The following is a 20,665-nucleotide window of genomic DNA, read 5'->3' on the forward strand; positions in this document are numbered from 1 at the left end:
TTTTGGCCAATCGCTTTGGCCGGCAGGAAGCTCGAAGGATTCTCATTAATCGTGCGCGTAATTTAATCGCTTAAGTATCTTAAAAATAATTTTTTTTTGCAATATTCTTTTATTTTAATAGCTCTAATTTATTAATATTGAATTTATATATGTCAATATTGAATATATGTCATCGACAATTTCTGCGACAAGACCATCTGAAAATTTCATGTAGAACGCTATCAACAGTCATGGTCAAAGATTAATACGCTTAAGCTTTCACTTTAAACTCGAATATGCGGTATTCTTGTTAACGTACTTGTTAACGTACTTGTGCGAGATATATGATAGGTATTAATACGCGAAGGGCTCTTGGAACTTCTAAAAAGAACGAGAGAGAGAGAGAGAGAGAGAAAGAGACAGGAGAAGGGGGCTATCTAAATGTTTCAGTAGATATATACATAGATTGTAGGTGATGTTAAGAGGATTTGCTTGTGGACCCTTGTATAATGCAATCGCCTCTAGCTAGTTATAATTATACGAGACCTCGCTACATTTCTTAGCAGATTCCTATCGAATCTAGAACTATAGCTAGAATAAATCGATATCAGGACGTCTAATAAAAGCGTACACCAAAAGCATTCATGCGAAATCCGTCTCTCTTCTTCCTTCTACAAATGGTGAAAATGTATCAATTTGTGCAAATTTTGTGATGGATGTATCGTCACGAACGACATTTATATTCAGCCTCCAATTCTAAATTATTTTATTTCTATTTGAGAAATTTTTTGTCTGTTTTTCAATATTAATTTTCATATATTTTAAAATTAAAGGTTGAAAAAAAGAGAGAGATTAAATATATATTAATAAATGAAAAACAATAAATGCAGATGCAGAAATATTTAATAAAAAATAAAAGAATCAATGGCAAAAATAAAGAGAAAAACAAAGGGAGAAAAACAGAGAAAACAAATATAAATATAATATGTTATACAGCTGTATATTTGTATATTTTTAATATATTGGTAGTCTTTCCATTGATAACTTGTTTCCTTATGACTTGCATAAGATATGTGTACTATATGTGATATCGATTATCGCTTTTATTTAGAAAGTATTATACATATATATTACTAGATTAAAGAAAAATACTTAAAAGAATATATAATAAACATATTTTTTTTTAGTACATTATTATATTTGCTTACATGAAAGATTTTTATCGTAAAAAATGTGAAAAAGCTACTTTTAATCAAAACTTCGAAGAAAGAACGCGCGGCTATTCAAATTGATTAAATCTCAGGCGCATTTAAAAAGAGGCCAGCGTAGCGCAAGATTATTTTATCCTATATTTTATTCCTCGGCATTATAAAGAGATATCCTCCGTACGAAGTAATCGCACGACTAATATGTCGACCTAATGAAACAGGGCGGATTCTCGAGATACCGCTCGCTCGCTCGCTCGCGGCGATCTTTAATTACTACGTCGTCGGCGGCGGAATGGTGACATAGTGGCAGCGTATTAGAGGCAAAAAGGAGGTTAATAACTTCCCGGTTCTTGCAGCAGAAATATTCAGAATAGAGAAAAGAGGATTTCTTCCTCGTTTCTTGAATAGTGATCAACGAGAGGCATTCTCAGCATACTTTTCGGACTAATTATTGATTACTTCCCACGATAATACAAAATAATAATATGGCCAATATTTTTTATATTAATATAATTCATTTTTATATATTAGTATTATCGTTTGATATGTAAGAATATGATTTGACATAAAAATAGTCTAATAAAGGAATATAAAAGACTGTATAAAAAAAGTTTTCCAAAAGTTTAAAATACATACATAATTCGTTTTTTAACTAAATTTTTAATAACACAATAAATTTTCTGTATATTAAATAAAGAATACAATTATGTGTTTATTCAAATTTAATAAATATTTGTAATATATAAATTTATATTATAATAGATTAATTTATTTTATAATAAATGTTCCAAAAAAAAGATTAGATAGACACAATTTCAAATTGTCTATCCATCTCATGAATCTTAATTTCGAATTTTACTTTAAAGATGTGACTCTTACAAGAAATATTCAACAATATTTATATAAAGAAATTTTCAAGTTTCTACCTTGAATCTTTTATTTTAATTTACACCTCAAGAATTCGATTAAAAGAAGCATTTAAAAGATTGTTCAGACAGGAGAGTCTTCAAACCTTTTTTCATATCTTTCAATAATTTCTACTTTGAGATTTGTACTTCTTATTATTTAGAGAGGATCTTTTCGATCATAAGGATAACAATATCATTTTTCTTTGCAATTTAAATGAGTACTACGTTATAAATTCTTTTAACCAAGAAATAAATATGCTGTAGAATTTAAATACCTTTCAAGACGAAGCTTCTTTCACCTTCAAGTCATTATTAGGTACGATAAAAATTAAAAAATACTTAATTAAATAAAGGTTTTTTTTTTTAAACGTATTTTATCGTGAATTTTGATTATAATTAATCGTAAAAAAAGGAGGAAAACTGAAATATGTCGAAATGAATTAATGGATCAAATTTAAAAAATTAGAAAAAATCTAAAAATTGAATTTACAATCTGATGGTCATAGATATATATATGCCTGACTCGAGGTCGGTTATTTTTCTCTTATAAAATCCTTAACATTTTACTCTCTAGCGAAATTTTGTATGTACGTAGATAGTCTTAAAAGAGAATTAAGTTCGTTATACGAGGAAGGTAAGATTATCATAAGTGCGCGCACATACACATGCCTATACGTACGCACACACACACATTTATATTACCATAATGAGACTAGTATAGGTAAAATGATTTACACATATAATTCAAATATATAATACAAGTTTACACATATACAAATAAGCTGACGTCAATGTTAAATTATTTTAAGTAGAACGTTTTAATGTAGTCTTAAATATGGAAGAGTTAGCTGATTTTAGTTGGTTTTAGTGATAATAATTAGAAATATATAAATATTGCATGCATTTTATTTGACATTTCTTTAATGATATACATTAATGATATTATGTATACATTAATTTTATGACAGTTTTTTTCTATCTCTGTTTCTTTCCTTCTGCATGTGTACATGCAAACAAAATGTATAATCTTTTACATTTATAATAATAAATTAAAATATGAAATTATACAGATAGAAAGAGAGTTTCAGAAATTTTAATAAATGTTTAAACAATGTTTTTAAATACTTAGATGAAAAAATGTGTATAAAAAAAGAGATCATTATATTATTTACAATTAATACAATTTTTGTCTCAAGAAATATAGGTTATATTTTCTTAGTATTTTATATATAAAAAGAGATTTATATATAAAATACTAAGAAAATATAACCTATATTTCTTGAGACAAAAATTGTATTAATTGTAAATAATATAATGATCTCTTTTTTTATACACATTTTTTCATCTAAGTATTTAAAAACATTGTTTAAACATTTATTAAAATTTCTGAAAAAATAATTATATATTGTTAAAAAGTAAATCTGAAGCATTTAGAACAGAATAATTTTTTAATTATTTTTTTTTTTTTTATGGAATTCTTTATATTGTAATTGATATTAATATCTAAAATAACTATATGCATGTATAAGCATAAAAATTAATATTGTATAATTATTTATATTACTTTTTATTATTGAGATTATTTTTTTATATAATGATTCTTTATAATAATTGTTTTGAAAATCTTATATAGACAAGAGTTTACTATTTATTAACTATCTATAATATATAATATAATATATGCAATTATATTTATATGTCCTTTTTAATGAATATTGAATAAACAACTTAAGCTATTTTTGCCAATACAAATACGCAAATAAACGGAAGACGTCATGGTTCAACGTCGTGTTATATTTATCCGCGAATCACAGCTTACAAATTGTAATCGAATGCTTGCGTGTTTACGCGGAATCCAATCTCGAGAGTGAAGGATCAGCATCCTCGCGAGAAAGAGTTTTCTTATTGGATCAAGAATTTTATCCTATGCGTGATGTGTAAAAGAGAAAACAAAATCCACGCGTTTTGCTATCAGAATCAATGACTCCCCTTTTCAATTCTATTTTTAGATCTTGAAAAAAAAATACTTTGAAATTGAAAAAAACATTTATATTTAAGAAACAGAAGAAATATCGAAAAAATGATAAAAATACACAAATACTTGAAAAAAAGTAAATGGAAAAGAATACTCAAACAAAATGATAGATCGGAAAGAATTTCGAGTTGTAAAAATATGTACATGTATACATTTACTGTAAGTATAGTTATTATATGTACTGCATTTATTGAGAGAGAGAGAGAGAGAGAGAGAGAGAGAGAGAAATGGAGTTAGAGTCGATATGACGAATTTTGTTGACTGCACATGCAATTCATAGTATCAATACAATCATAATTTGAATTCGCATCAATTGTTGTGTCAGGATGGCAAATATTGGGTAAATTTTCACCGTTTCGATTTGTCAACAATTTTGTTTTTTGTTTTTACAAATAACCATTTCGCTTCTCGTTTCGTTCAATCAATTCGACAGACTGGTTAAAATTGTGAATAGAGTTAATCAACAGGAACAAGAAACTACAAAACCGAAATTCAAGTGTATTGGTTGTATAGTATTACAAAGGGCGTATAGAGTGTAGAGAAGTGCGTGCAACAAGCTATACAAAAATATTTAACTTTATTGTATACAAAATATTTTTGCGTTTTTATGCTCTCTCTCTCTCTCTCTCTCTCTCTCTATAATTATATATATATATATATATAATAAAATTTATTATTTATAAATTTGTTAGTCTTAAATTCATAATTTATATGAATTTTTTTAATTGCCACAGATTAGAATTTTATCTTGAAGTAATTCAATATTAAATAATATTAATAATGATGTATTTAATATGTGGAGAATTAGATATTATTGTTGTTATAATTCACTCAGACACCACGGAAACAATATTTTTGTGTTCTTTTGTTCCAGCGCGCAAATTTCACGCGAGATGGGTCGGCGCGTCATTTCCCAGCATGTCGGAAAAGTGCAACTCTTAAATTTTATGGATATATATGAGTGAGTATATGTGTGTATGTTCTTCTTTTTTTTTTTTTTTTTTTTTTTTTTTTGCAAACACTATATAAAACTTTGTGCTGAAACGCAGCATGATGTAATAATCGTCGCACTGGCTGACAGCAGTTTTCGTTGGGACGAAAGAGTTCGAATAAAATTATATATAAATAAAAGAGAAAAGAAAGAAACTGTACGGCACTCCGTAATAATTTCCGGGATATTTTAATCGGGTATTATCCATGTAATTTAATCGGGTGATACCCGAGTAAAAGAACACCGTAGTAAAATGGAACGTTATAAAAAATGTAGTAAAAAGACATTGTAAAAAAACGTGATAAACGTCAGGTGGAAACTTTAAGTATTTTATAGCGAGATTTTCTCTTATTATTTATTACAACTTTCAACAGTTCAGAATAATAATTAGCAAGATAATTTGACAGTTAGATAACAATTGTCCGAAAAAGATAATTACTGAAAAAAGGTTTAACCACAACCATATTATGTATAATAGCACTCTGGCGCTTTCTCTATTATAAAACTTTATTAAAATTTTTTTTACAGCAGTGCATCTATTCTTACAAATTATAATATTTAAATAATATGTGATTCCTCTATAAAGAATGATTCGAAAGTATATTGTACGAACGATAGATTTCGATATATGTATGTGCATTCTGCTGCATAAAAGTAGGTCGTAATGGTAGCGGTGCAAGCACAGCTTTTCACGATGCATTAGTTGGATAATTACCAGCAATTAACTGCACTTTCTGAGTGCGGTAATGCATCTTTTCTCTGTCATCGGCCCAGTATGTTACTGTCGATCCAAGTATAGTTAAAGAATAAAATCGAATTAAATATAAGACTAAATTGATTGTGTTTCATTTTTCATAACGCTGAGAAGCTAATAGCACGTATAATTAATATTTAATAGATATTTATTACATAATAGTATTGTAAAAGAAAGAGAGAGATTTAAATGTATAATGTAATATTTACATATTCCAAATAAAATTTGTAAATTGTATTAAAATTATAGAGAGATAATAATATATGCATTTACAATTTGTGTATATGTGTGCGTGTGTAATTTTTTATAATATTTACTGAATTTAATCGCTCTAAAAAAATTTAATGCAAAGACTATATACGCACACATATGTGTATATATAAAATTTCTTTTATAAGACATTATTTATGTATATTAATATGTTAATTAGGAAAAGCAAGTTTTGCCTTCAAAAATTGCGTTAGCATTACGATCAGAAATATAGAACTTCTGCTTGATGCAAGAAACTCTTTACGATCCGGCTTTAATTACCATTTGCAATTAATCGCTACTGCAGAAAGATGTATAAACAGAATAAAATTGCAATCGACGTATCTTTTTATTGAGATTTTCTCTTTGCATTTTTCTGATATCTAACAATTAGATTTTTTTATTACAGCTTAGCTTTCGGAATTAACTTGAGAGTTTTTCTTGCAATTACGTATCATAAACATTACATAAATATTATTTAAGTGTCTATTTATGCAAATAGAGGCTCTTTCTCTTCTTGTTTAAAATTTTCTCATTTATTAATGCCGTAAATATCGCGCCATTGCGTGGATTTTTTACGGTTAATTGCTGTGGTAATTACGTTAAAAGATAAAAGTAATTTGCCGCATAGAAGACATTAAATAGTTCTTTTATTGCACACAATAATTATTCTAAATAAGAAATCATTTTTCTTAAACTTTTGATACAGAAAAATGAATTATCCATTTTTTATTCATTTCGGCTAATTAATTTAAAAAATATTAGTATTCTATTTTTAATTAACAGGAATTTTTGATGAATTTACACAACAAAAATGTATATTTATTTATTTGAAAAATGTTAAATATTCAAAAGTTATTAAAAGCTGTAACGCGTGACGCTTAAACATTATTTTTATGTTATGATTAAATTGCTAAAAATTATATTTAATTATATACTATAATGAAAGTCATATTAATTTTTATGAGAGAAGAGATAATGTAGGTTAGTTATATCGATAGTAAATATTTTGACAATAAAGATTTATGAATTAAAATTTCATCTTAAATAAAACAATTTGTTTTTTTTTTCTAAAAATTAATTATATCAAGGTTAGGTTTTTAACATGTCAAAGATTAAAGAGATTGCAATTAAATTTTTGCTAAAGAAGAATTGATTTTCAATTGACCAAAGTGTAATCTACCTCAAAGTTCCACGTGTCACTTTGTATATAAGAGTGTAACATGTATCTTCCGCGCGAAAAAGCATTCTTGTCGTTCCAAGAAAAACATCTTGACGTTTTCTTTTCATAACGGGTGCATATCTTTGGTTTACAAGAAAGATCTTTGGCAAGAAAACATTTTTGATAGAAAAATATTGACGATTGACTATACTTTGGCAAACAGTAAACTTGGGTCTTGGCTTTGATATCGTCAATTTGGAAACGTACTTATCGATTAATTTTTTTTTCGTTTTATTCAATTAACTGTCGCTAAATTATTCTCAAACTAAATACGTTTCAATATATAACATGTATACTGTAATAAATAATTCTTAATTGTAAAAGTAATATGATTGGATTATATAATATAATAAAATAATATGTAAAATAATAAAAGTACGTAACATATTCATTGAAAATTGTTTAATAAACGATGATGTAATAAATAATATTCAGAAATAATACATTGGAAAATTATAAAGTAAAGTAAGAGAAATTATTACCAAATTTATTAATATTAATTATAAAAAAATTATTAAAAGTTATTAATATATGTTCAAAAATTATATATAAGATTTAGATTATATTAAATAATGTAGAAGTATAGAACAATCGAGCTGAGGATCGGTAGAAGATTTTTGTTATTTTTCCGAATCGCTTTTGTTAAAGTACCATTCGAAATGAAAGCTATGTTCTCTAGAGGGAAGAAATAAGGTTTTCTTCAAGTGCGTGGTAGAAATAAGCGATACAAGATCGTTAGGAGGAGCCAAAACATTTCTTCCTTACATGCTACAAGTATAATCTCGCGTTCGCAGCTCCTGAAGCGCTTATTATAGGGATATCTTATAGAGAACCCGACAACGAAATTACTCGAAGAAAGTATCTTATTACGATCACTCTCAAGACCCGAGGAAAATCGAATTATTGCGGGAGTTATCCGACGAATTACGTGATGTCTTACAAATTAAATTTCTGTTTGAATTAAATACATAAAGAATTTATATTATATTATGTCACGTATCTAAACAATTATAATTGAACAATTACGAATATTAATATTATTATATTGTGAATATTAACTTATAATTTTACAGTAAATTAAAAATTTCACCATTATAAAATGAGATTTATCCCGTAAAATAGCGTACGAGATGTTTCTCTTTGTTTGGATTATTGTAATTATGAAGAACGATTTATCTTACAAAATGATAATGTAAATTAATTTTCCTACATAATTTTGTATTCAATACACATATGTGAATATACATTTAATGCACATATGCGAATTATACACTTGACGTTAATCTACTTCTGACAAACGAACAGGAACCCGAAATACCTTTCGGATAGCTTCAACAAACCGCACTTCGAGGTGGATGAAATTTATCAAACGACGCATAATTACATTCTTGTATCTAAACTAAGCAATTTATTATACCATTTTATTTCTACCTACTAAACAGACATAAGGTTGCATATCTCAAAGTTTCACGAAACCTCGGACCATAGAAATTTTTTGTCGAACAAAATTCACCCTGAAGATCATTAAGGATTATTATATGGCCAGAATTATATTCTGTACTCGTGTTAAAAAGTTAATAATCTGTGAGATACTGCCATGTATTTTTTCTAATGCAAAATAGCACTTTAAAGAATGATTTATCTTTGAAGAGATGCGATTTAGATTAATGAATAATTTCGATGAATCGATGAAAAATTCTATCGAGGAAAAAAAAAATCGTAAATTAATGAAAACAAGAATTTTTGTGTTTCTTTTTTTAATTTTAAGAGATCTTAAAACATTTCTGAGCAAGAAAACTTCAACAAAGACATCTCAGTGTCTATGATTATGCATTGATCATTTTTGAGCGAATTGCACCGCGAATTCTCGCGACCTACTCTCTCTAGATCAACGAAATCCTCGCGCTGGGTACATCCCCCTTAATGCAACCCCGATGCAGTCCAGAATTGTGAAATAAAAGAGACTCTTGAGAAATCCTCGATTACACTAACCGTGCCGGCGCAAAGCATAATTAATAATTATTTTTTCCTACAAAAAATTATTTATATCGGTTTCATAAAAAAAAAAAAAAAACGATATAAAGATAAGAATCAGAGTTTTCGCGGATCTCGATGATTCCGGGGCTTCGTCCCGGAGGAACAAAACGACAGATCGAACTCTCGCCGAGCGACACACTTTCGGGATAGCTCGATCAAATTATATTAGCCCTCTCCCCCCCCCCCTCCCTCTCCCTTTTGTGTCACCGCGTAAAGATTTGGCTGGCGCTCATTTAATCGCTCTACTTGCTATTCTCTCGCTCGAACCGTTTAACGGGTGATCGTGTGGGACGCTTTCGCCGCGATGCGCATTTGGTGTAATGGGGTCGCGCACATTTTCATTCATCGTTTCCGGCACACCGCGTCGAGGAAACAAACGCACGGCAGACGCGGACGGGGTGCCGGCGATTCGGCCGGCGCCGCGGATCAGGCCGCACTGTCCTCCCAGAAGAGTGAGACGGCCGTCTGTTTCCGGCACCCTCCGATCGATGGCGCGGCTGTAGTCGAAAACAACCCCCGCGGGCGACCCCGGTGCTGATAGGTACGTTGCACCAATCCCGACGAGCGTGGTATGCGGAATTCGCTCCGATTTTTGCCAGGAGGACAAATATGTGGATATTTTTTTCATCGCGATGTTTTCATAGTATCAAATAAAACGCAATAAATGTTTCATTGATCGCGGCAAAATTATATAATTAATAATATAATAATTATGATAATATTATTATAATGATATTTTCTCTCGATGTCATTTTTTTTTTTTTTTTTTTTTTTTTTTTTTTTTCTTTTTGCTCTCGAAGAATCTTGCGAAATATGATTTTGATTTAGGATAGTTGTGTGCGTTATTACTATTTACAGAAATTCTTTTCTATTTTTTTGAGACTTATTGTAATGTTTAACACATTTTTGTAATTACATAATTTTATGTGATTTATAAATTATATATCATTTCTAATTCTTTCTCTCTAATATTTAAAAAATAAAAAGTAAAAAATATTCTATAATTTTGAAACAATATATTTCTGAACGACACACTTTCTCTAATATAATATTTCGAGTACTGCACGATTGTATCAAGATGAGAGAAGTGTTTTCAAAATCCTTCCACAAATCGAGTCGCGAAGAGAGAGATGACAACGAGAAAGCGATCTCGAAGTTTACGGTGCTCGTCGTATCGCTCAGAGAGACAAGTCCCCCAGGGGCAGCGAGCGGCGATAAACTGCGATCACCGTGTAAATAGCTTTTACTCTACTAACTAAACAGGTAAAGAGGTGATAAATCAGTTCCGCTGAAATTTCCTAAGTATTTACATTTCTAGCTGGTTCTAGAACACCTCGAGCAAACTTCCATGCACTTTCAAGATACATTTAAGATAATCTTAATTCGCGAGAAATAAAAATTGAAATTCTAAGAGTAATAATTTCTTGACAATTTTAAACCTTGTAACGTTTGAGATAATCTTAATTCGCGATAAATAAAAAATTGAAATTCTAGGAATAACAATTCCATATAAAAATTTCAAAACTTCTTTGACCTTTCTTATACATATACATATATATATATATATATATATATATATATATAAAATAATATTCCATAAAAATTGGAATAAGAATATCCGCGTCTATTTTTGAATCGTTGAGCATTGTATCGCAATTGTATTGTAGAGAATCGTATTGTCGTCTGTTCTATTTGTTTCGTCAAAAAGTTCCCAGTCGTCTGTTCAGTTTATACGGTAAACTCTCTCTGGTTAGAAAATCATCTAGGTAGTAACCGATACGCATAGATGCTCATTCACATGCTATCGCGTCGTATATGTAACGTCTCTACGACGTTAACGTTAGATAGCGCGCATTTAGATGCAGAACATGTGCCGGAGCAAACTTCTCTCAAGGCGTCACGCCGCACGAACAAGTACGGAACAACTTTGCGTACTGTCATTCCAGCATCTACGGACACCTGGACGTTACGATGTACACTGTTAGTATTACCTTGATTGTTTCGGCGACAACGGCGGAAGTTAGCGCCTGAGAAACTCGATTATTGCGATCATCTGCGCTCCGATGATCAAACATTGTATATTTCAAGGACGTATTAAATTAATAATTAAGTTAAGAAACTAGAGAGAGAGAGAGAGAGAGAGAGAGAGATTTGATTTCTTTAAAATTTTGAGGAGAATCTTAAGATTTTTTGTTTTTATATAATGATAAGGAATATAAAAGCATTTCCTTTGAAAAATTTTATTACATATATATATATATATTTATATATTTTTATTATTTTAAACAATTTATTTTGTTATCATGATTTTATTTTTGCGAGTAAAATTTACCGCTGCATATTTCGCATGATAAAATGTTATCATATGTAACATTTTCAACAAAGATATATTTTCCTCAATATTTTTTAAATTTTTTAACAGCATTTTATATTTCATAACGCTGAAGATCATACAGTTTTATAAACGTGGTTGTTTTTTTATCCGTTAATAAACATACGATTACTCTCGGGAAGTCTTTTGATAATGAAGCTATATATAATTATAAATTAGATAATATAAGGATTGATAGATAATTCTGGTAACGGAAGCTGCTAATTAACCTCGCGCCATTGACAGAATCGACGTATGCACTGGGACAAGGTTCATACGTGCATAATCGATGCGACAACATGGCCCACTGCAACACGTTCTCACCCTCACCCTCCCTGTCCCCCTCTCCTCCCATTCCTTTACTTGGTTGATGATCGACCTTGTCAATTTGATTTAAGATACGGAATTGCCCCTCGAAACACTCATGGATTTGATTATTTCGTAATTCAAATTTTGATTTTTCAATCCAATAATTAATAACTTATTTCTAAAAAAAATTCTATTAATTTAGAAATATCTTTTTCTAAATATAACAAGAAATTGTTAAAATCACGAATTTATTAACTGAATAATGAAAATTTTATGTGAACAATTTAATATAATTAAATATTAATTAAATTTGTGATAATTTAATGATTTAATAATTTATTAAATTAAATTAAATCTATACATCTTCTGTTTGGTGTTCTTGATATTCTGCCGAAAATGTACAAATTTTTTTATAATCACTTTATCTGTAGAATTTGTAGAAACTAAGTTACGATTATATTATATTTACATAATTGTAAGAAGAATATTATAATTAAACCGGAATTCTTTTCTAGTAGATTTAAAAATTTCTTGCTAGATAGATTGATTGACAAGATAGACAAATTTTTAAAATAATGATATTATATTATAGATCTAGTATTAAAATAATATATTAAATCTATATCATAAATCATATTGATTTTTTATATGTTAGTTTTTAAGATAATCGAGTTAATATGCAGTAATATTAAAAAACTGCAAAAGATTTAGATTACACTATAGATATTTAAACGTTAAAGTAAAATTGATTATATAATTTTTAAAAGAAAAAGTACCTTATTAATAAAAACATATTCTATATATAATTTATCACTTATCGATTTAAAGTATAACTTCTCACTTTTTCGTTATTCTCGCAAGGAAACTGTTTATCCTCGAAAAATTACTCTGATATCATCAGCGGGAAGAAATGAAATTCTGCTATTCGCTGAATTTATAGAAATATTCAATACATTTATTTCCGTCGCTATAAACTTGCTATTTTGCTCTCTTATCAACCATAGGCAATTCTACTATTCTGATTTACCTAGGCCTTTATCGATTATCAACAAAGGAAAGCACTTAGTTGAATACTTTCGATGATGCAGAAACCCTTCATATTCTGTCGATAAAATGGCGTTCTTTTTCCCTTTAGAATACGAATATCTACTCAAGTTCCTATGTATCCACTTGTTTATATTTGTCTATCCTTCGATGGCAATTTTATTTTAGCTTTTATATAGGAAAAGAAATCGATATAAGAAATTTACTTTTCCGAATGTATTGAATTTCTATTATTTTGCTACTATTTTTTGTATAGCTTGAAATATTAAAAAGATAGGATAAGAAAAAGTAATTGAGAAATAAAATGTACTTTTTTCCAATAAGATTTAATATTATAAATTTATATTAAATTTTTAAATTAATGAAATATACAGTATAAATATAAAACATTTCTCAATGATATTAAAATTTCATCCATATAAACTTTTATTATATCTCATGAAGCTTGTTCGATTTATTTTTAAATCAATTAAGTATTATATTATACATTTTGGCTTATTAAGATTATAATAATACTATTGTTTATCTTCTACTATATATTAAACACACACACGTGTATATATATATATATATATATATATATATATATATATATATATATAAAATTATAAATTTACGATACAATTACAAAAAAGTTAAATTTAAAATTATACAATAATATAAAAATTCAAATAATATATGTAATGGAACATAAATAAATAAATCCGCGGACGCACAAAATATATACATATATATTGTGCGTTCGCGGATTTATTTATTTATGTTCCATTACATATATTATTCGAATTTTTATATTAATGTATAATTTTAAATTTAACTTTTTGGTAACTGTATCGTAAATTTATAATTTACGAAAGGTTTAGACATATGAAATTTCATTTTTATGATTTTGCATAAAAATAGCGATTAAATAATATTCCACGGAGGAAATCTGAAAGAAAGATTAAATTACTGCTTTAATCATGAAAATGTCAGTCAGTTCCATATCCGGATCTGAATTATTAAATTCAGCTGGGACCGAATACTCTCACGAACATATAAACTATATTTATCTTTGCTAAAATTGAAATATATGCCCCATATAAAGTACATTTGATTTTCTTAATCTGGCTATTTAATTTTTCCTTTTTCATTTACTGCCTATTTTGTGACGATCAGTTACCAGTTATAATCAGATGATGAACAATGGGATCGTCGGAATACAACTTGCCTAATTCGATTTACGCGAGACTGAGCCCTGGATTCGTGTCACTAAACTCCATGTAACTGACATCGTGTCACTGGACCGAGCAAATGCGCTGGATTAAAGAGCTGGATTTAACGCGCCGCATTTTGCATTAACAGGCGAGAATCAGTTGGCTTCGATGCATAACGCGTTATAGGTAATTAATAAGACTAATTAATAAAGTTTAATGGTTCTGGCACAAAGTGTTTAACAGAAGCATTACAGATATTCTGTAAACTATACTACTAATATGTTGAAAATAGATGAAACTTGTTTTCTAAATTTAATAATTAATGTGATGGATATTATAAAAGATTTTATTACACATATATAATAAAAATCAATAAAAATTAACACAATAATGTAGAAAAATATAAAATAGAGTAGGAAATGTATACATGTACACATAGAGAAAATGGATAAAAATAAGATGGTAAAGAAATATTAAAAAAAAATATATATATATATATTTTTTTTTATATCTCTTTATCATCTTATTTTTATCTATTTATATATAGACGCAATTATTATACATAAAATATAATAATTTACGACAAATTAAATATATATTATATATTTTACAATTGAAGTAATCGACATGAGAATTAATTTTCTCTTACTTAAAGCTTAAAAAGCATTAAAACAGTTTACATATTACAAAAGTTTTAGTTCTATTACTTTTAAATGTAACAAAGAATGTATAATTGGTAGAATGATGCTGTTTTAATAACTTTTGTTTTTTCTCGCCGCAAGGTATTACGTGTGCGTAATTTTAATTAAATCGTGTCATTTTCTAAGTACTGATGCATTTTACCAAGTTTTTCACAGTTTGCAAATTCCCTGTGCGTATTAAAATATAATTTTTAATTTTACCGTGATATCTTAGTAATTAAGAATTTTTAAACAATCTCTGAAATATATATTTCTTTAGAATATAAAAAGTTATAAAAAAATTTTAAAATTTAGAAATCTTTGCAAAATTTTTTTTAGTTTATTTTGCAACTGTGTTTTTCTAAAAAAAAATAAATCTTCGTATCTTTGCAACATGATTACAATAATTACGTATATTGCATTTTATTTTATTTTTTTTTTTTTAAGTAACTTAATTTGAATATAATTACATGACTTTGAAAAAGTATGAATTTAGCAAAATATTTCATATCTTTATAACATAAAAGTTTTATACATAAAAAAATACGGATTTGAAAAGTGATATAAATTATTCAGTTATTTGACGTGTGCAATATGATTCACACAAAATTAAAAAATACATTGCTATAATTGTTTACGATTAATTTTGCATAGTTTTATGGCCAAAGTGCAATAGAACTTTACGCTTTATTGTGAATTTACTCCGCGTTAATTAAACGTGTACATTAAAAGCGACGACTCGCGATCAAACTTTCACCACCAAAATTCCGATTTTAATTTTGCCAGCAACACAGCGCATTATTCCTCCTCGAATTATTCCGAATTATTTAGGATATCAGCACGAACTTTCGAATCCATTGTTATCGTTCTCTCTTTTTTTTTATCGAATTTTTCCGTTGGGGTTTGCTCTTGTTTTACGTACCGTACAGTTGATATAAATCCACAAAAGTTTTCGATAAAGTTCTGCTCGGAGAATCTAAAGTATACTTCGCCATTACGATCGAAGAACGTCAAAACCAGTACGAAAGTATCTTCTTATATTAAATATTTTAATTCTACGAAAGCATGAGTCTAATGATAATAAATGATATTATAAATATGAATAAATACTTTAAATCTATATTATATAATAAATATCTTTATCCAATTCTTTTGCTATCACATTGCAATAATTCTTAATCTATATTAATGTATTAATATTTTCTTTACTAAAAAATTTTTTTTAGACAGAATATTCTTACTCGAAAATGTTTCGAGATTTGTTTTTTTTTTTTTAATTGGATGTGTAATCAATGATTTTTAATAATTTAAAAATTTTTAAACCACAAGAGATTTAATTTTTAAAGTATCTATTTTTTCTCTCGATTGAGAAATATCAATATATTTTTTTTAAAATACTAGCATAACTTCTATTTTAGAGTCTTTGAATAGACGATTATAAAATAATGAAGCGTGAGCGGGGCGAAGTCTGGAGGTCGTTTTATGATCCGTAAGTTTTAATGAAGCACACGTGCGATATGGTCTTCGCGTTACGTTATTTTTACTGCGCAGATTGGTCAATAATTCATATTTTCGATTCCGAAGATCTTAATAATATTTTATTGTCGTTATCCAATGTATATTTTTATATTTTATATTTTAAATGTTGATGAAAAAATTGACAAAATAAAGTTAGAGATTTAAGTTTAAAATCAAGAAGTGACTTTAAATGATGGAGAACTCTATATAAATGAAATATTGCATTAAACAGAACAGTACAAAAAAATAATTTTCAGTATTATTGGAATTTTATATTGAATTAAAAAGATGATATGATATTGGTGTTTGTAAAGTATAAATATATTTATTGTTATTATTAAAATAATTTAATATTTGTATGTTAAAAAATATCGCTCTCTAATTATGTAACTACTTTAAATAAATAGTTACTTTATTACTTTTTTTATTATTTTCTGTAAAAATTACATATAAAATATAAATAAATTATAAACAGCTATAAAATTCTATAACCTAGTTTACTTTATTTTTTGTTACATAATAGTCAATAATTTTTAAATAAATATTGTAATATTAAAAAGATTTATAGAAAAATTAAAAATATAATTATATACATCTATCTATTGAATCTTTTATATTTATTTTATTTTTTATTGGATTCTTATTAACGTAAATAGGTATATACATACATACATATATGTTTGTGCATATATATATGAAATAAAGCAATCAATGAGAGATCCGCTGCACTATGACATTTTATTTTTTTACGAATTTGTATTGAAAGTACATCGACAAATGAAGATGCCTTATATATTTTATATATGTTCCCCGACCTTTTTCATTTACAGACAATGTGTATATTTAGAAAATCTCTGAAACACACATGCATGAACGCAACCCGCTTTGCGAAGGGCTACCTATCCCTGGGGCGAGCTGGAAAAAACGGGAACCAGCATTGAAACCGGGGCAGCAGCGGCACCGGGTGCGCGTCCCACATTTCTCGATCTCGCTTTTCGAAGAGGAGAAAGATAAAAAAAAAGAAAAGGAAATTCAGCCTCCTAGAAATTATTCAAGGGGGAGAAATTTCTCTCGCACGAATTAGACTCTTATCAATATATAACTTTCAAGATATATTTTTAGATATTTCATGAAAGGTTTGTAGAATTTTTCGAGAAAATAAAGAAAAACACGACTAAATAAAAAATTAGGTTTCGAATTATTAAAATTCGGACTAAAATTAAACTATTAAAATTAAATTAGATTAAAGTAATGAAACTAAGAAAAATATATTTAGACATGAGAGAAGATTACTTTTAAAATTGACAGATATAAAAGAACAGTTTATAACAAACAAAAAAATTTTAAAAGTCATTAAAAGAAAGAGAATAAATTTTTAAAGTTGTCAAAGAAAAAATGAATTTTATACGTAAGATGAGAAGTGTTCATATATCAATTAAGACTTTGAACTTGGGTTGTATTTCCTTGAGAGAAGGATTTAATTGAATCTCCTTCACCAACATGAGGATAGCGAATATTCTACCGTGTTACACGTCTATCTACGTCGTCTAGATAGCATCTTCGAGAACATTCCGACATTTGACGATGGTACACGGATCGGGAGGCAAACATTTGACTTGCTTCGAAAACGATATTATATTAACCCAGTTTCATTTCCACATTAATTATCGGTTCTGTTATTACGATCAAGATGCGCTCTCTCGTTATACTCGTGCGATTTATATAACTAATAATTTATTGATGCGCTGTAGAAGAGAATAAGGAATCACATTTCAACGGATTAAATTTTACAGAATACATGCACAGGAATAATAAATTTTTAGACGCATGTAAAATTAAAAATTTTATTATCTCGACAATTATTCACTTTTATAGATATTCAATTTTATTTTATTTTGTTTTCTCTTCTCTCTCTCTCTCTCTCTTTCTCTCTCTCTTTCTCTTTCTCTTTCTTAAATATATATTTATATATATATATATATATATATATCATAATAAGAATGCAATTTGATATTAAAGATTGAAAAAGAAATATTAAATCGAAATTATATGTATCGATATATGGATATATACAGGTATTAGATACTATATTAAAGAATTCGATTAAAAGAATGTTTAAACTGAAACCTGTTAATAAAACATAAGAACTATATTGTACGCGAAATTTAACTTCGAAATTTGTTTCGTTATGTGGCTCGTTTCTCTTTATGTATTTTATGGAGCTTTAACTTTTCTCTCTTTCTGACTGCAATAAAACTTAAGCTGTAAAATACATATATTTTTCAGTAACTTTAGACCTTTTACAAACTTCGTGGAGGGAACAACTTCAAATGTTTTTTGTTGTACAGTTTCAAATTAAAGTAGCTTAGTAAATATTTACTAGTAATCTTCCGTGGTTGTATAAAATTTCTAAATTTACTTTTTCGTTCATTTGATTTGATTTTGAAACATTTTATATTAAAATCATTAAGGAATCTATAGTTTATAACATATTTCATATTTCATTCTATCATATTTTTTTCTAGCATAAAATATCAAATATTTTATTTATTTTTTACTATAAAATATTTACCGAAGTTTTTATAAAATTGTTATTAATAGATAAATCTAATTTATTAATGACTTTATTTTTATAACAAATATGTATTGTGTGTGCGAGTGTTGTATGTGTATTTGTTATATAAATAGTATATATATATATATATATATATATATATATACATATATATATATATATATAGGAGAAGTATCAGACTAAAAGGAATTGTTACGATTCATTGTTTAGATTTCGATTTATTGGAGACGAAAGCAAATATTGTCAATTTATGCGCATTCGAAAATTCTATAATAATACGAATATACAGTTGTCAATGCAGTAGTTGCGTGTATACTGCAACAATAGCGAGAGGAAGTTATTGTCCTGGATGCTAAGCAGGTGTTGTAGTTTGACTACCCATGAAATCTTGACAAGCTTTCTTAGAACGAGATGTCGCATTTCATGCTTTGCAAGCGTAAACATTTAGAATGCTGCATAGAATTGAATTGGTCGCCTTTAGGTATATATTTTGAAAAATCTTTCCACTTTCCCCTAAGAATTCTATTGAAAATATGAAAAGAATTTTATTTCATATAAACTCAAAACAAATTACAGTTAGTATTTATTATAACTTTACAGTTAATATTTATTACAATTTTTTTCTGTAAATGAAATATATTTTATTTATAAGTTATTTAGATTACACATACTGTGCGCGTGTGACTTTTAAGTTTTAATTAATAATTTTTTATCATATATTTATGAATAAAATAAGTTTCTTTAATTTCATGAAAATTTAATATCGTGGCATTGCACATACGCGTGCATCGTGAAGTGGTTTAATTATTTTCCTTGCTTTTCATGCTAAATTTCAAAGTTATTGTGGGATTTGCCGACACGGGTTTATTTGTATGAAAACAACTTGCACGATCTAACAGAAGATATATTTTGTTAAAAAAGATCAAAATTTAATTAAAACTATAAAAGAAATTACGAATATAATTTAAATTTAAACAAGATGTAAAATAGTTATTTTTAGAACTTGGAATTTATTACAAGAATCATTAGGAAAGTATAATTGCGGATTTCATGGAGGCAAATGGGAAGTCAAGAGAAATATACAAGTTTCTTTAAAACATTGTTATATTAATTTTCTACACAGATCCACATCTTCAAACATCAGTCATCTCAATATGTTGGCATTCTCAATACATTTCCACACGATACATAAGGATCTTATCTCGTACATACACATATATACGTATTCTTTTTTTTCCATCAGTGGCATTTAAAAATGCACTATTGTGCAAATATATCATGCATTAGGCTTCCATTATGATGGATGCGTAGTCGCACAAATAACTTTTGATTTAAACTATCACTATTAATGATGATATTATAATAACGATATTAATTAATAATAAATAAAGATGTAAAAATAATTAGCATTTGTAATTAAATTATATACATTATAATTTAAAAAAATATATAACTTTATAATAGATTTTCTTGTCATTTTAATAACGACAAAGTATAAGAATATAAATTTTAGGAAGAAATATAGTATGTGTATGTGTGTATTATACACATGTACTTACAAATTGACATTGTTTCAAGTGCGTCAAATT

At 27.4% G+C, this 20,665-nt stretch overlaps 1 protein-coding gene and 1 long non-coding RNA gene across 9 annotated transcripts in view; one reads left to right on the forward strand and one right to left on the reverse strand.

Annotated features, from left to right (window-relative positions):
* LOC140666990 (octopamine receptor beta-1R) overlaps nt 1–9,809 on the reverse strand; it is an 81,736-nt gene extending 71,927 nt beyond the window's left edge. For 2 of the 7 annotated variants that reach the window (XM_072894583.1, XM_072894561.1), the window contains exon 1: nt 9,591–9,809. The gene's annotated coding sequence lies outside the window, so the exon portion shown is untranslated. Of the gene's footprint in view, nt 1–310; nt 1,827–8,664; nt 8,746–8,781; nt 9,550–9,590 lie in introns of those variants that run through there. The other 5 variants (XM_072894566.1, XM_072894562.1, XM_072894564.1 and 2 more) reach the window with 5 other exon arrangements.
* The window catches only part of LOC140666995 (uncharacterized), a 213,378-nt gene that overhangs the window by 128,026 nt on the left and 64,687 nt on the right, over nt 1–20,665 (forward strand). For both annotated transcript variants that reach the window (XR_012046892.1, XR_012046891.1), the window contains one exon: nt 5,005–5,091. This is a non-coding gene — a long non-coding RNA (uncharacterized lncRNA). The remainder of the gene's footprint in view (nt 1–5,004; nt 5,092–20,665) is intronic.

The sequence above is a fragment of the Anoplolepis gracilipes genome, chromosome 6 (assembly GCF_047496725.1).
Source record: "Anoplolepis gracilipes chromosome 6, ASM4749672v1, whole genome shotgun sequence".
NCBI classification, from domain to species: domain Eukaryota; kingdom Metazoa; phylum Arthropoda; class Insecta; order Hymenoptera; family Formicidae; genus Anoplolepis; species Anoplolepis gracilipes.